Here is an 18,493-nt window from a genome sequence, read left to right as displayed (position 1 = left end):
AAGGAGGAACCCCACCTCAGAAATCCAAAAGGTTCAAGAAGAAATGGACACTAGAATTTTACGTCTAAATGACCTCTAGGTTTACCACCTCCTGAGCAGTATAGTTCCCCCGCAAAGGAATCAGAGAGGCTAATGCGTTTAGAGTTTATGTCCAGCTGGGCCACAAAATCAACCAATCTGGCCACTGATATTTTCAAAGTAATCATATCTTTCGTTGTTGTTAGTTTTTCTAGCAGCTGGGTCCTTAAAGGACCTATGGTTTAGGGGAATGACACCACTGTCTGCTTAAGCTGATTTGTCGAATGTGGAGCCTTCCTCTACAGATGTTCTCTGTGCTTCCTTTCCATGACTCTTGCATAAGGTGCCCTGTATCGTTCAAGGCGGCCTCCTGCACCTCTTCTTCTGTAGCTTAGCTCTCATTCCTCCAGTGTGCTACAGAACCCTACATCTAGGTCTTCTCGCTGATCCAAGGCAATGTTGAGTAATGCTCGAGTCTTCCCTGAATCACTCAAGTAGCGCTTAACTTCTGGTCTTCAGCTCGACAAGCACCTCTGGCTAATAACAGAGATCTAGGCAACGATGTGCCAACGTAGATTATGTCTAAAAGTAGTGCCGATGGTTCAGCAGCCTGAACAAGATTCAGGAAGCAATCCTGAAATGCTAGACTTGTGGGTCGGTGCTTTTAGCTCCAGAGCGTTTTCGCTGGTGGAGACTAGAAGTAGTCTCAGAGGGTTCAGCAGCCTGTACAAGATTAAGGAAGCAATCTTGAATGATGGACTTGTGGCCCGGTGCTGTGAGCTCCAGAGCGTTTTCACTGGTGGAGTCTAGAAGTAGTCTCAGAGGGTTCAGCAGCCGTACAAGATTAAGGAAGCAATCATGAAATGATGGACTTGTGGACCGGTGCTTTTAGCTCCAGAGTGCTTTCACTGGTGGAGTCTAGAAGTAGTCTCAGAGGGTTCAGCAGCCTGAACAAGATTCAGGAAGCAATCCTGAAATGATGGACTTGTGGACCGATGCTTTTAGCTCTAGAGCGTTTTCACTGGTGGAGTCTAGAAGTAGTGTCAGAGAGTTCAGAAGCCTGAACAAGATGAAGGAAGCCATCCTGAAATTATGGACTTGTGGACTGGTGCTGGGAGCTCCAGAGCGTTTTCACTGGTGGAGTCTAGAAGTAGTCTCAGAGGGTTCAGCAGCCTGAAAAAGATGAAGGAAGCAATCCTGAAATGATGGACTTGTGGCCCGGTGCTTTTAGCTCCAGAACGTTTTCACTGGTGGAGTCTAGAAGTAGTGTCCGAGGCTTCACCAGCCTGAACAAGATTAAGGAAGCAATCCTGAAATGATGGACTTGTGGACCGTGCTGGAAGCTCCAGAGCGTTTTCACTGGTGGAGTCTAGAAGTAGTGTCCGAGGCTTCAGCAGCCTGAACAAGATTAAGGAAGCATTCCTGAAATGATGGACTTGTGGACCGGTGCTACGAATTCCAGAGCGTTTTCACTGGTGGAGTCTAGAAGTAGTGTCAGTGGATTCAGCAGCCTGAGCAAGATTAAGGAAGCAATCCTGAAATGATGGACTTGTGGCCCGGTGCTGGGAGCTCCAGAGCTTGTTCACTGGTGGAGTCTAGAAGTAGTCTCAGAGGGTTCAACAACCTGTACAAGATGAAGGAAGCAATCCTGAAATGATGGACTTGTGGCCTGGTCCTGTGTGCTCCAGAGCGTTTTCACTGGTGGAGTCTAGAAGTAGTCTCAGAGGGTTCAGCAACCTGTACAAGATGAAGGAAGCAATCCTGAAATGATGGACTTGTGGACTGGTGCTGGGAGCTCCAGGGCGTTTTCACTGGTGGAGTTTAGAAGTAGGGTCTGAGGGTTCAGCAGCCTGAACAGGATTAAGGAAGCATTCCTGAAATGATGGACTTGTGGACCGGTGCTGGGAACTCCAGAGCGTTTTCACTGGTGGAGTCTAGAAGTAGTGTCCGAAGGTTCAGCAGCCTGAACAAGATTAAGGAAGCATTCCTGAAATGATGGACTTGTGGACCGGTGCTGGGAACTCCAGCGCGTTTTCACTGGTGGAGTCTAGAAGTAGTGTCTGAGGGTTCAGCAGCCTGAACAAGATTAAGGAAGCAATGCTGAAATTATTGACTTCTGGACCAGTGCTGGGAGCTCCAGAGCGTTTTCACTGCTGGAGTCTAGACGTAGTCTCAGAGGGTTCAGCAGCCTGTACAAGATTCATGAAGCAATCCTGAAATTATGTACTTGTGTACTGTGCTGGGAGCTCCAGAGCGTTTTCACTGCTGGAGTCTAGACGTAGTCTCAGAGGGTTCAGCAGCCTGTACAAGATTCATGAAGCAATCCTGAAATGATGGACTTGTGGACCGTGCTGGGAGCTCCAGAACGTTTTCACTGGTGGAGTCTAGAAGTAGTGTTAGAGAGTTCAGAAGCCTGAACAAGATGAAAGAAGCCATCCTGAATTGGTGGACGTGTGGACCGGTGCTGGGAGCTCCAGAGCGTTTTCACTGGTGGAGTCTAGAAGTAGTGTTAGAGAGTTCAGAAGCCTGAACAAGATGAAGGAAGCCATCCTGAAATGATGGACGTGTGGACCGGTGCTGGGAGCCCCAGAGGGTTTTCACTGGTGGAGTCTAGAAGTAGGGTCCGAGGGTTCAGCAGCCTGAACAAGATTAAGGAATCAATCCTGAAATGATGGACTTGTGGATCGGTGCAAGGAGCACCAGACCGTTTTCACTGGTGGAAAGGCCATTACCCTTTGGAATGAACCGCGGACCTAGAGCCTACTATGGCAGTGCCTCTGGTACCAGACATGCTAGGAGCTTAACTATAATGCAGGGACTTACTGTTCTATCAGAGTAGGGTGGAACCTGTCCCTTTCTCCCTTTCAATCTCTCACAGTTTTTTTTGGATGCCTACACTGAGACACATTACACCAATTTCTCTGGCTGAGTGTGTAGAAGATACCATTTGGTTTGCTTCTTGATCGGTGTTATTGTGCCACCGAACAGTTGGACCACTCCGCTCTGCAGCTGCTTTTCGTTGAAGGGTGGGCAGGTCCCACCACAGTCTCCATGATGTGGTTCAGTCAGGATTGGCGCCAGTAGCTGTCACTCTCAGAGGGTTCCAAGAGGGCTTCTCCAGGCCCCTGCCCTAGACATACCTTTCACAAGTGCTCCGGCAGGCTAAGCCATGAATTCTCTGGTTCTTCGGATCGCCAAAATAATTAGCAATACGTCGAGATATTGAAGACAGACTCATGGATCTGGGAAACAGACTGAGCTTTCTTTCGTGCTAATTAGGCTTGTGTCAATAAAAAGGCCCGTGCCATGAGAACATTTTCTCGGGTAATAAGAAAATATGCCAAGGACCCAGGGCCCCTCAGTTATTCTTGTGCACACATGCACATACAGTCACACGCACGCACGCACGCACACACTCTCTCTCTCTCTCTCTCTCTCTCTCTCTCTCTCTCTCTCTCTCTCTCTCTCTCTCTTGCTCGGACACACTGTGCACTCCAAGGTGCTGCGTACTATCACAAAGTGCACAGAGGTGTCTATCAGTTAATCCCTGCCCAAAACGAAAGGGATAGAGAATGGCAGGAAGGTTAGAAGGCAGGTAAGATTATGCAGTGTGCCAATACTTTGCCAGGGGAAAGAGTGTACGTTTGGTGCATCCCTAACAAGAAGCGTCTGATATCCTGCTGAACCCATCTACGTTGATCACCTAAGTTATCTGGCAAGATGATGGTCACTAATGATCCCTGTGTCGGCAGCCACCTCCCTGGTAAAGCCAGGTCCTTTTGCAGGTCCATCCTGCCCCATCGACTTCAGATGTTCCCCTCTGGGGCTGTGCCAGCCAGAGGATCCCTCTCTTCTCTACCAGGCCCTGCGGACTGAAAGGAGACCCTTGGTATGCCAGGGTGATAGGTGGCTCTTCTTTAAGCACTCTAACTTCACCCTTCCAGGTCCTGTGTTAGGGCTAAGGTTCAGCTCTTTAATGTTGAAGCTGGCCACAGCACACTGATCTTTGCACTTGTCAAATCTAGGCCCAACCTTCCCAGGTCGCCTCCTACCATGGTTACTAAACATCTGTGCACCTGCATGTCATGTTCTGCTAAGCTACTATGGGCCTCATTACACGGATGGTGGTAAGGGTTTACCGGTACCGGTAAGGGTACCAGTGCTGGTAAACCCTTACCGCCTTACTACGAGGTACCTTCGTGGGACCCTGCCTTAACGGCTGATTTTACCAGCCGTTAAGGACGGGACCCGCAAAGGGACCTTGGAGGTAATTATGGTACCGCAATTTGCGGTACCGTAATTACCGCCTTCCCCATTCCCATTGAGCCCTATGGGGGCAAAAATGGGAATGGGGAAGTGCCATGGTGAATGGGGAATTACCGCCCCCACACACCTTGGAATAGGGCGATAATTCCGCCATTCACCATGGCGGACTATGTAAAATACCGGCAGCAACCATGGTGCTAATAGCGCCATGGTTACCGCCGTCCGTATGAATTTGTACACATTTCAAGCTATATGGGATCTGTTGCAATCAAGTTTCACCAAATGGTCATTTCTTTGCAAGATTCAGGCCGGGAGGATAGCTCCGGGCACTGCGTTTGCATTGGCAGCAAGACAATGCAGTGCAACACAGGTTCAAATCCCAGTCCCGGGCTAAGAGACTGGTCTCTGGTATTAAGCGTGTTATAAAAGATGAATTAATTAATGGAAGCCAGGAAAGTGGTTTGACATGTTGGGGTTGGGCACAAGAAAGCCAGAAACAAACTATTGAGGCCTGTCCTTCTTCCTGTTTGTTCATTTCGCCTCCCTCCAGGAGATCTCTACCCACATCTTGAACAAGGAAATCTGGATAAGAATCCGCCACGTGTTGCTAGGAAACTGAGATTGATGCTAGGCGTGGCCCAGTAAACAGAGGAACAGCGCACTGCCTTATCCATGCATAAGTATGTTAAAGCAAATGTATTTTTATGTATTTATTTTTTCATTTGTTAAGCGCACTAGGCCTGGGGGCATCAATTGCTGCTTACAAGTTACATTGGCAGATATTCACATGGGTATTTCAGAGCACATAGGTAGAGCAGGTTGCCAGTAGAAACAGCCTTAAGTACATATGGATCGGGCTGAGGTTTTCCAGAAAGGACCCGGGTGAGGTGGATTGTTGGAGAACAGCAGGGTCTGGAGCTGTCTCCTGAAGGCCCAGTAAGATTGTTCAGATCTTAGTTGCAAAGGTAGAGTGTTCCAGCACTTGGAAGCCATTGCCTGGAAAGTGGAGCCCCCTGACCGTATTCTCCTGAAACTCGGGATAGTGAAATGGTGGGAGTAGGAGGAGTGAGGAGGCCTGGTAGACTGATGTTTAGAGAATTTCTGAGGTAGATATTTTGGCGCTGTGTTAGAGAGACATTTGTGCATTATGACAAGGGATTTAAAGATGATGCACTCTCAGATGGGAAGCCAGTGTGTGCTTCTCCCCATTGCAGAAATGTGTTTGCACTTTGGGATGTTGAGTGCCGCTCTGAGGGCGTTATTCTGTATTAGCACCCTGGTGGGGGGAGCAAGCCAATCAGATGGCTAGGAAGGCGGGTTTGAACCACCCGGTACAAGCCTCCGTTCCATGCTGTCTGATGGCAGGCTCCCCCCATTGCCATCTTCCTCCCACCCTCTTTCCCTTTTTTTTCTCAACCCCCCACACCCCAACTTATCTTATTTCGGCTGCATCTGTTCCCTCCCCTTGTTCCCGCAGGCCGCCATCGAAAGGGAAGAGGGGCTCTGCACGGAGCCCCAATTCCCTTTCCATGGTGGCCATCTTGGAAATGTTTCTTCGTACAACGAGACGCGCATGGCATCCCGTTGTATGAGGAAAAATCATTTTTTATTAGCACCTCGGGTTACCACTTTGGTAACCCGGGGTGCTAACAGCTTAATCCCTCGTTCCAGTGACTTTGCCGGGCCGATAACTTGGGCTGCTGGGCTGTTATCCTGCGTTTCAGCCACTGAAACGGGGGATTAACGCCATATAATTTGTAGTTTGTTGATATTTCACAGGTTCCTGCAAAAAGGGCATTACCATAGTATGTTATGTTGTGTTATGTTATGTTATTGGGATTTACACCACGATAGATTCTTCACCTTTACCTACTAAATCCAGTCTGTAGCCATTCGAAAACAACCACAGGGCATTTTTAATCCTAACCACATGGCATGCTCTGATTATCAAATTGTTTAGCTCAGCTGTGGCATTACAGAAGTGGGTCACCCATACGCAGATCATTCTTGACCCCCCCCTACACGTACTATGTTAAGCTCCCACTGCACGAGAACTCAAGCAGAAAACATTTGTCTATATTTGCCAAGACCGGGAGGGGCAGCTTGCGTTTGTAGGTACCAGCGGGTCAGAGTGCACAAAGAAAGTAGTGGGACTATGTTCCACTCTGCCCCTCCGCCTGCCCACCCGTGCTTTCCACAGACGCCATACCCACCCTCACTGTCCCTCCCCCAATACAAACCCCATACCTGGGTCCGCATTAGGGGAGTTAGGGTTTCTATAGATTTGGAGTTGTTTTACCTTGAATAACCGAATGGGAAATGTACAAACAATTTTGCATTACGTACATTTCTCATTCAGTCATTTACGTTGCAAACTTTTCAGTCGCGGTAAAACAACCCTACATCATGGGTCCTGCCTTTTCCCCACTATACCCCCCAACACTGGGCTTCACAACTGTAGTATCAAGACTGAAAGAAACACACTGACAGAAAATGCATTCTAAACGACCACACCTGCTGTCAGTTGCCCCCAACAGCATGTAGCTTTATCCACCCTCCCTTTTCTAATCAATCACACCTCTTGAGGGACAAGTCAAAAAGTGTAGACAGCCCACCCACCCATTACCCGCACAAACAGCGGTACCTGCAGCAATTTCAAGTTAATGGTGCCTAAATGCACAAGACAAAGGCTGATCACAGATCTATATGGCAGCTCAGGAATGGGTGTTATGTCCCAAGCAGGGTTTGCAATAATCTAAAGCAAGCCAGCGCCTGCATGAAAGCTCACCAAGATGTGGCACTGGAGTGTTCCGGAAAGGACCCAGCTTTGAATCCCCACTAGTGGGGAATCAAAACAGAAAAGTGCTCTCCATTTGCCTTCCTGGATTCCTGGTGACAAAGAGTAAGGGGGTGATGGAGCGTTGTACTCTCTAGTTCCTGCCCACTTCTGTCAGGTTTAAGGCCCACACCTGGAAAGACCCCTCCAAACTTGTGAGGCACTAGTTAAGCAGTGTTGGCTCAACTTCAGCCAATACTGCTTAACTAGTGCCTCAAAAGTTTGGCATAATTATGCATGAACTTTTAGTTTTCTCGCTATTGTTGGGACGTACATTTTTTCACAGCGGGCGGCCAAGGTGTGCGGTCCATGGCTAGGCATGGTTTCTGAAGGTGGCAATTGTCCAGGGAACAGAAGAGTGAGGCACAGCTTCCAGTTCCATTGAATTAGGGAAATGTCGACCGAAGCAGGTTGATGGAGTCTTTTGTTCTATGATATGATATGATAGGGGATTTATAACGCGCTTAATACCCAGAGGTTTCTAAGCGCGGACCTGGGGATCGAACCTGTGTTGCTCCATGTCGTCTTGCTTCCAAGGCGAGCCCGTTGCCCCTAAGCTAGCCTACCGAGGCACGCTATCCCTCCCTGAGCTAAGCACCAATCGAAGACAAGCTCTGACCTCAGATGACTGGAGCCAGATCTGTCTCGGCTGAAATATGAAGCAATGGGTGAATTAAGGTGCCTGTATATTTTACAGGACCGCGATTGCCGAAAGGAACATCCGTGAGATAACATAATTGGAGATACTTAAAGCATTGAGTAGTGAGCTAATCCACACGCAATCACTGAGGCTGGAAGCCAAAAATCCGAAAGCTTGGCGTGATCATCCAACTTGCCATGTGCGTGAACCCTGCCTGGCCGCCTAATACTCCCGGGGTCAGCTCCAGGCTGAGCCGTCACACCCGGATGTGTTTGCGTGAAGGAAGGCACACAGGAAGTGCCTCATCTCCTCTGCTAAATGTCAAGGAAGACATATCCGAATCTTTGCTCTGGTTTCCCTTGTGTCCCGAAGGGATTCTCTTGATTTAAAAAAAAAAGGGCTGTATACTTACGCCTGTGGCCTGCGCCGCTGAGCAGCACTTTCCCATACTCTTTTAGCCCCTGTAGCCCATTGCCATCAACACTAGTGAGTGCCTTTAACTGCCAGCGTCTACCATAAAATGAAGGAAACAGAGAACGAGCCAGGCGGGCTCCTGGGAGGTAGCAATCGATAACCCTGTGCGCTATTTTTCAGCCCTGTGTGTTAACCAATCAGAGTGCAGGTCTTTGAATAGTCCTCTGCATTTGAAAGTTGCAGGTGCTGAATCTGTGTGTCTTTCACAGAGTCTTGACTTTGAGGTTAGTTTTTATGCTTATAGTAGTGTACATCTTTATTAGAACTCTGTGGTGCGTTCATAGTCAATAAAGCCTGAAAGGGTCATAGACCCATCATCTGGGTCGAAGGTCATGCAGTGTCACTTCCTGTTATTTCATCAGACAGGGGGATTAAAGGGCCTGTGATATCACTTCCGCTACTCCCTATACTTAAAGGGGCTTGTCTGAAGTGAAGCCCCACCGCCCCCCATCCAGGTGCTCTCTGTCTTTTGCATTGAGCGTCCTTTGCCTTTCGAGAAGCTCTGCTGCCCCTTCAGGTGATGATGAGGATGCAGACGAGGCGTAACAGATCTGTGTTGCCACTACCACAATGAATGTGGTGGAACGGTACCCCCGAAGGAAGGGCATTAAAAGCTAAGAAATAGTCACCCCGAAAGGAAATACGATGAATAACCCAACACAGTCAGGCACATTTTATTTTTGGGGTTGACCTGCATGCAATCATTACCTGGGAAAAGTTAATTAAAGCACACTGGCCAATCAGATAGCCCTATGGTCTTACAGTCATGCACATGGAGGGGCCGTTTCATTGCAGTATTGCATTTGCAACATCACAGGGTCTGCAACATTTGATCCTCCAAATGTTTTGGACTACAAATCCCATCAGTCCAAGTCAGCATAGTCAATGGTAAGGTACCATACGAGTTATAGTCCAAAACATCTCGGGATCCGTAGGTTGCATATGTTTTTGGGTCGCATTATCCACAGTGACCTCTCTGTGTCTTATAAGGCCATCAATCCGAAGCCGTCATCTTCATGTGGGGCACCCGGGCAACAGTAACGCAGCCAGCCAAGCCTCCATTTTCAACATAGCCAAACAATGAATTCTGAAGATGAAACTACAGAGCGCTAGGAGCCGTCACCCATTGGTGCTCCATGGCCAATGGGCTAATTTTATTTTCGTTCTGATGTTAAGCGGTCACACTGCCTACATCCAAGGCAACACAAAAGGGTGCCATGTGTTGATATCCCGGCAAAATAATTTCTTAAAAAAGGTCATAAATTGTCAGATTTATCATCACAAACAAAACCAGGCACCCAGGACCAAAATTGGGCTTTTCAACATACTTTCCACTGAAATGCCACCGCTTGCTTCCACCAAACAACACAAACACACGTTTGGAGATGAGGGATGGGTCGGTGGAGGGGGTCGAGAGAGCCCTGCTGCGAATGGCAATGCAAACTTAATAACTTTTCTTAAGTGGACATTTAGCTCCCCCACTGGCTACTGGTGAAGATGAACATGTTGCCATCTTGATAACCTGCATGCCACAGATCAATGGAGGCTGATGGTAGTATGGCTTGTGCGCATACACACACACACACACACACACACACAAACACGCACTCTCTCTTTACGTTACAGCCTTTAGTTTACTTGCGGGCCAAAAGGTGTTCAGTAATCACGGACATGTCACCCTTTGGTATGGCAGCAGGGAATACCCACAGAGATGAGTTAATTTCACGGTGTGACTTATTATATATAAATTCAATGATAGAACCATGGAAATCCCCCATTGTCATATGTTTAGAAAACATCCATTATAAATGTATAAACCCCAAAGCCACCAACCCAAAGTAAATCCTTTTCCTTCTTGCCACTGTATTTATTCTTCCTATTGTTCACACATTGATTTTGTGTCAGGCACGTGTGGTTTACGGAATGGCATTAAAAACTGCTCCAACTGAAACTACTTGTACCAAAAAAAAGAACTTCTTTTTACATTGCCTTTTTGCACTTCTTTAACTTACCATTAAGTCAATGCTTTTTAGTTAACTTACGAATACGCAGGCAGGATTTTCCAGCTGGAGCAAGGTAGCATTTTGAAACTTGTCTCTGCACATATTTAGCTGATCCTCCAAGAATCTAAGGCGGCTGCAGAATTGGTTTTTCATGGCGCTCACTCGATCGCCTTGAATGAAACAGTGACTAGTGGAAGTGTTATAATGCATATTTTGAGCAATGAGCTTGCTGCTCAGTCACAGGTCATCGCTTTGAAAATTGGCCTCGACTTGCATTTTTTTTAACCACCTGGCATGGGCATCATGACCCCTCGCTGCGACAAAGTTTGTTTTGACAACTCTTTATCCCATTAAAGAGAGAAAAGTCACTCATGTGCGGTCTGAAAGACCCTCATTACGACCCTGGCGGAGGTCCATGGTGCTATTTGCACCATGCACCATGGCGCAGAGCTGCCAACTCCGCCATGGGGGTTGGCGGACTTACCGCCCCATTCCGACCTTGGCGGGGCGGTAAGTCCCCAATCCCCATTTACCCTTCCCCATTCCCATTTTTGCCCCATAGGGTATAATGGGAGTGGGGAAGGCGTTAATTACGCCACCGTAGAATACGGTGGCGTAATTAACGAGGGGACCCGTAGCACCATGGATTTTTCCACCCGGAAAATCCGGGCGTAAAAATCGCCATGGCGCTACGGAAAGTCCTAATCTGGCGGAGAGGTACGCCATGCATTACGCTGGCGTAAACCCCTCTCCGCCAGGGTCGTAATGAGGGCCCATGTCATTGTGTTTCTTTTGTTAAAATGTCGTAGCCAACGCAGACACACCAAAAGGTTGCCTAATGATCTAATCTCTATAGCTTGTTTACCATCTGCCTGGTGTATTATGAAGGTCTGATGTAGGAGTCACCATTGACCATGTAATCCTAGAGGGACAGCGTTCAGTGGGCGCTGTTGATTTCTTTCTTGATTCTTGCAATACATGTTCATTTACCTTCTTCAAGAGAGTGGCAAAAAAAAAACCTTTGAAAATGACAAAGTTAAAATACATATCGACACAAATATGGCCTAGACCACCACGACACCACAGCCCCATCATTACCGTTTTCCCCAGGTCTGAGTGCATTACGACCCTTGTGTCGTGAGTTCAGAGGGAAGAATGCTTTCATGGGTGGTGTCACAAATTGAGAATATACCTAAGAAATATTTCACCCCCAGTGCTCTGGATACTTCAAATTGAATGTAGAATCTGTCCTGCCTGCTTCAGTCCAGTGCCATATGCAGAAGGCAGGCAGGTCAAGGATCAAGCAAAGCAATAACGCTCGTGCCAATGTACAAATCTACATAGAGGACAGTGGAGGGGAGTTTATTTACTAGCAGAAAGCATTGATAAGCCCAGTGTTCACACAGTCTACAGCAGGGTCGGACCGGGGCGTAAAATTGTCTCGGGCACCAACATAAAAGTGGCTCACAGTTGCAAATGCGAATTCATTCCTTTTGGAACACTGTTTGAATAGTACCCAAGGGGGAGATTTTTAATAAAATGTGATGGAAATTGTACATTTAAAAGAATATTTATTCAGCAACAGTGGCCAAAACTATTAGCCGCATAGTGAAGTCACTCATCAAACTGGCCCACTCTGACCCAAAAAACTACCCCACACGAGTATACTGCTTTTTTGGTTCGGCCATGGGCCTAATGCCCTAAAGGCCAGTCCATGCCTGGTCTACAGAGCTAAAGTTGTTTGTGGATATGCATCAGAAGGGCATCCAGTTCATTCACCCCTTTGAATTCTGGGATGTGTATTCCCCCATTTATCAAATTGGTGGGAAAACTACAAATACCAGAATTCTAAGCTAAAACAGAACTGGATGGCTATCCGAACCATGACCATGAGAAACTTAAGTTCCTTGAATCTAAATCTTGGGGAGAGTAATTCGATATGCATTACTTCACTGGCCCTCCTTTGTTTTTATAATTTGCACAGCCAGGGCAAGAGCTGTTCCAATGGGTGTTTGCTCAGTGCAGTAGGACCTTAACTTACTGAACTAATGGCACATTATGCCGGGCCCCGCTGAATCTATACATTTCTGCTCCTGCTGGCTGAGTTGTTGCTAAACAAAGTGCTGCTGGCTCCACTGTTTTGCAAGTCACTGAACATTTTATTACATTTGTTTACATATGAACAAAAGGAAAAATAAAATGCTCACTTTCAGTTCAGACCCTCAGCTCACTCTTGTGATGTCCCTGTGGTCTTGCTGATTGCAAATTGAAAATTGATGACAGTCACCATAGAAGATCTGACCTCTAGCGTGGAGCAGCAGGATTGTGTGAAAACGTTTAAAATCTGTATGCTGCCTTTCAAATAAATAATGCCTAAAACAAAATAACTTTGTTCTATTTCACCCATGAAATCCAGGTCTGGCGGAGTCTATGAAATGGAGTCTCCGTTATGCTTATAGAGCCAGTCAGTCAGCTCATTGTTACCATCTTTGCATGAGGAACACAAAGGTTCAGGCACTGGGCAGCTTTCAAAACAATTTGCAAAAAATCGGCTGATCTTTGACCCAGCTCTACTGATCACAGTGAACGAGTGGTCACAGCAGCAAAGCTGCTTTTACTAATGTGGCCTCACTTTCCCTATGCTCATGTCTGCCAAACAAGGCCCCCTTGGCAGACGGCACATCCAACAGTGCAAGAACAAGACTGTGCAGCACTTGCTTACTGCAGCCTTTCCAAATCAGATTGAAAAGCACAATTAACGGTATAAACGGTATACCAGTATAAACAACTTGGCGGTTATTATTGTTCAATTAAGTTGTTCACAGTATCTTTAACGGTATACCATTATACCGTTACATGGGCAGAAGCGGATTTATGAAGATTGCGGACTTTACCAGGCTGGAACTCCCTCTTCAAGCGGCCATCTTGCTTGGCTGCTCAACAACGCCCCCCTTTCACAGGTTTCTCGATGCGCTTGCGCATTCAGATTTACTCTTGGCCATTTTAACAAGTTCATGATCTGTTTCATGCTTGCACCTTTTGGGTAGCCACAGACATCTGAACTGTGGGGCTGGGGAGGGAAATTAGTGCTTGCTTCTAAACAAAAAATGTTATGCCACCTATGGGAACTATGTGCTTGACTTAACCATAGGCATAGGCATGTGATTAATAGGCAGGTGATTAATATTGTAAAATGATGCATCATTTTTAACCTTTAATTTGCTGAAGGGGAAATCCTAATTTTTCCAACTGTTTAAAAAATGCATGTCAAGCATTTGAATATAAAAGTGAATGCTTAAGAAAGTGTATGTGTGTATTGATTAGAAAGAACTCCAAAGATAATGTGAAGCAGCACCAATAAAACCAATGAGGGTTTTGCTGTTTTGCATATTAAAGAGCATTTTGGGAAGATAAGAATGGCCAAATAGCTTTATATCTTTCATATATGTCTATGAGAGTTGCATGACTGAATCACTAAATACCTACAGGACGCTGAGTTTGGTACGCATTTCCTTTTTTCTTCTTCTTTTAAACCAAAAGTCACCCTAACAGTAAAGCTTTTGCAAATATCAAGCCTATATACAAGTTTGGCCATCAATAAAAATTGGCTTTATATTTAAAAAATGACAACCAGTACATTGAAAATAAACTTCAATAATATGGTGCTCCTCTGGCAATCTCCTGGGTGTAGTCGGCCTTGTCATAAATACGTCTATACAAGTTCTCCTATTGCCCTCCCATAAAGATGTTTCTGCATTGGCATAGGGAATAGACAGGCAAAACCAACAGTGCTCTTGAAGTGCGAACCACAGGAGAGATAGTGGGAAAATGGTAATTGCTGCTTGAAAGAACAGAAACTGGCAAAGTTGTTTGAGGGTGTGGACACCGGAAGTTGGATGGAAGATATTTCATTCATAATACTAGTGAATACTGTATGTGGCTGTTTTGATCATGGAAGTCCTTGTTCCATTGGTATCAGAGGTGTCTGGTAAGTCAGTGAATGGAGACTTTGTTAAAGGAATGGTTCGCCCAAACATTTTTATTGCAAAAAAAGATGGGCAATAATAAAAAAAATCGATTGCCACTTTTTTTTTAGTCCCTATGTAAAATATTGAGAAAATGAAGCTCAAAATTTTAAAAAGGAAGCACATGGGGGCATTCTTTTTGTGAAATGGATGCCCACCTGTGCTTGCTTTTGCGGCACTAATGAAGGAAAAGCCAGCCAGCTGTAGTAAACAAAAGCTACCACTGGGTGGCTTTTCTTTCATTGGTGCCGGGACTCGGAGGACGCAGACCGGAGACTACAGGCAGAAAAGCTGCAGCTGCATCTCGGTAAGTGCTATTTATTTATTTTTAACCCTTTAAGTGCCAAGGACGAGGTATCTCGTCCTTGGAAGTGCACACGCAGTGCCAAGGACGAGATAGCTCGTCCTTTTTGGCACCTTGTTTTGAGCGATCCCTGCAAAGCAGGGATCGCTCAAAACTGTAATCCAACCCCCGGGCTATGCGAGGGGGAGGTCCCCCCTCACTGCCCGGGGGTTGGATTTCCTTCAGTTTCACGCCGACGTGCGTTACGCACGTCGGCGTGAAACGGAAAGTATTTCCAACGCAGCAGCCATTTTCGGCTGCTGCGTTGGAGAGAGAAGGTGAGTGCCCTTCTTGTTCCGCCTCGATCTCCGGCTGTATTTCAAGCCGGAGATCGAGGCGGGTACCGTTGGAAAGGGGAGATTCTCCCCTTTCCAACGGTACCCATTGTGTGACTTTGCTGCCCGCGGATCGGGCGCAGGGCGCCTCGATCCGCGGGCAGCAACGTCACGGATCAAACGAAGATCCTTTTGTGACGCGTGGGGGAGGGGGGGCTGCTTACTAGGTAAGCGGCCCCCTTCCCCCGTGGCCCCAAAGCATGGGGCCACAGCGCCAGGGACCCCTGGGGGCAGATGATCACTGCCCCCGGGGGTGGGGGGGAAAAAAAAAAAAAAAATCGAGGGAAGGAGGGAGGTGGGAGGGGGTTTTGGGCCCTGGGGCCCACTGGGCCACCAGCGATTGACCTAAAAGTGGTGTCCCTGGAAAGGGGACTTTCTCCCCTTTCCAGGGACACCACTCATATGCCGCATTGCTGGTCACGGATCAGCGCAGAGCGCTGATCCGTGACCAGCAACCCACTGAACCACCATGGATCTGTTTGCGAGTTGGGGGGGAGGGGGGCTGCTTCAGGTAAGCAGCCCTCTCCCCCCCCCCGGCCCCCAAAGCATGGGGACACATGAAAATGTACCCTGGGGGCAGATGGCTGGCCATCTGCCCCCAGGGAAATATATATAAAAAAAATAATAATAATCTGAGGGATGGGGGGAGGTGGGAGGGGGTTTGGGGTCCTGGGGCCCACTAGGCCACCAGGGATTGAACAGAAAGTGGTGTCCCTGGAAAGGGGACTTTCTCCCCTTTCCAAGGACACCACATATGAGGCATTGCTGGTCACGGATCGGCGCAGAGCGCTCGATCCGTGACCAGCAACCCACTAGACCACCATGGATCTCTTTGTGAGGTGGGGGGTGGGAAGGGGGCTGCTTCAAGTAAGCAGCCCTCTCCCCCCTCCCGACCCCAAAGCATGGGGGCACGTGTATGTGAACCCTGGGGCAGATGGCTGACCATCTGCCCCAAGGGAATGTAAAATAAAAAACAAAAATGAAATGATGGGAAACAGGGTTGGGGGAAGGGGTGGGGGCCACTAGCCACCATGGATTTTTTACTGAATGAAAGGGAGGGGGTGTCCCCCCATAGGGGCGGGTGCCCCCCCCAACCAAAGTAGAAAGGGGGCACCCCTTGTAACCCTCCCTGGGGGCAGATATCTGTTCCTAGGGAGGGCCATCTGACCCCAGGGAGGGATGCATGAGGTGGGGCCCCCCCTATCTGCCCCCAGGGAGGGTTGCATGAGGTGGGGCCCTCCATTTGGGGTGGGGGGGTTGAGGGCCACCCCCCGTTGCGGTACATCATGCGCTGCCAATTTAGGGTGGCCCTCAGCCCCCCCTAAAAAGCAGCCTGTGGTTTTGTAATTTTTTTTTTGTTTACCCAACTTTGCTTGGTGCAGATGGCCACATTAGTGTGGCTATCTGCCCCCAGGGTGCCCAAACCCTACTGCCCCATCTATTGGGGGTCCAGCCCCACCTTTTGGGGTGGCCCTCTCCCCCCTCACCCCAAATGGAGGTGGGGTGTACCTCACGCACCCGTTTGGAGGAGGCCCAGGGAGGCCTGCATGAGGTGTGTCCCCCAGCCATTGGGGGTGGGGTGGGGGGGGCACCCCAAAAGCTGGGGCAGGACCCCCAATAGATGGGGCAGTAAGGTTTGGGCACCCTGGGGGCAGATAGCCACACTAATGGGCCCATCTGCACCAAGCCAAGTTGGGTAAACAAAAAAAAATATACAAAAACACAGGCTGCTTTTTAGGGGCGGCTGAGGGGCACCCTAAATTGGCAGCGCATGATGTACCGCAACGGGGGGTGGCCCTCAACCCCCCCCCCCACCCCAAATGGAGGGCCCCACCTCATGCAACCCTCCCTGGGGGCAGATATCTGCTCCTAGGAAGGGGCATCTGACCCCAGGGAGGGATGCATGAGGTGGGCCCCCCCCTATCTGCCCCCAGGGAGGGTTGCATGAGGTGGGGCCCTCCATTTGGGGTGGGGGGGGGGTTGAGGGCCACCCCCCGTTGCGGTACATCATGCGCTGCCAATTTAGGGTGGCCCTCAGCCCCCCCTAAAAAGCAGCCTGTGGTTTTGTAATTTTTTTTTTGTTTACCCAACTTTGCTTGGTGCAGATGGCCACATTAGTGTGGCTATCTGCCCCCAGGGTGCCCAAACCCTACTGCCCCATCTATTGGGGGTCCAGCCCCACCTTTTGGGGTGGCCCTCTCCCCCCTCACCCCAAATGGAGGTGGGGTGTACCTCACGCAGCCGTTTGGAGGAGGCCCAGGGAGGCCTGCATGAGGTGTGTCCCCCAGCCATTGGGGGTGGGGTGGGGGGGGGCACCCCAAAAGCTGGGGCAGGACCCCCAATAGATGGGGCAGTAAGGTTTGGGCACCCTGGGGGCAGATAGCCACACTAATGGGCCCATCTGCACCAAGCCAAGTTGGGTAAACAAAAAAAAATATACAAAAACACAGGCTGCTTTTTAGGGGCGGCTGAGGGGCACCCTAAATTGGCAGCGCATGATGTACCGCAACGGGGGGTGGCCCTCAACCCCCCCCACCCCAAATGGAGGGCCCCACCTCATGCAACCCTCCCTGGGGGCAGATATCTGCTCCTAGGAAGGGGCATCTGACCCCAGGGAGGGATGCATGAGGTGGGCCCCCCCCTATCTGCCCCCAGGGAGGGTTGCATGAGGTGGGGCCCTCCATTTGGGGTGGGGGGGGGTTGAGGGCCACCCCCCGTTGCGGTACATCATGCGCTGCCAATTTAGGGTGGCCCTCAGCCCCCCCTAAAAAGCAGCCTGTGGTTTTGTAATTTTTTTTTTGTTTACCCAACTTTGCTTGGTGCAGATGGCCACATTAGTGTGGCTATCTGCCCCCAGGGTGCCCAAACCCTACTGCCCCATCTATTGGGGGTCCAGCCCCACCTTTTGGGGTGGCCCTCTCCCCCCTCACCCCAAATGGAGGTGGGGTGTACCTCACGCAGCCGTTTGGAGGAGGCCCAGGGAGGCCTGCATGAGGTGTGTCCCCCAGCCATTGGGGGTGGGGTGGGGGGGGGCACCCCAAAAGCTGGGGCAGGACCCCCAATAGATGGGGCAGTAAGGTTTGGGCACCCTGGGGGCAGATAGCCACACTAATGGGCCCATCTGCACCAAGCCAAGTTGGGTAAACAAAAAAAAATATACAAAAACACAGGCTGCTTTTTAGGGGGGGCTGAGGGGCACCCTAAATTGGCAGCGCATGATGTACCGCAACGGGGGGTGGCCCTCAACCCCCCCCCACCCCAAATGGAGGGCCCCACCTCATGCAACCCTCCCTGGGGGCAGATATCTGCTCCTAGGAAGGGGCATCTGACCCCAGGGAGGGATGCATGAGGTGGGCCCCCCCTATCTGCCCCCAGGGAGGGTTGCATGAGGTGGGGCCCTCCATTTGGGGTGGGGGGGGGTTGAGGGCCACCCCCCGTTGCGGTACATCATGCGCTGCCAATCTAGGGTGGCCCTCAGCCCCCCCTAAAAAGCAGCCTGTGGTTTTGTAATTTTTTTTTTGTTTACCCAACTTTGCTTGGTGCAGATGGCCAC

Source organism: Ambystoma mexicanum, chromosome 14 (assembly GCF_040938575.1).
Source record: "Ambystoma mexicanum isolate Mex_15411 chromosome 14, UKY_AmexF1_1, whole genome shotgun sequence".
Lineage (NCBI taxonomy): Eukaryota > Metazoa > Chordata > Amphibia > Caudata > Ambystomatidae > Ambystoma > Ambystoma mexicanum.
The sequence above is the reverse complement of the archived record's forward strand: the minus strand, read 5'-3'. Positions refer to the sequence as shown.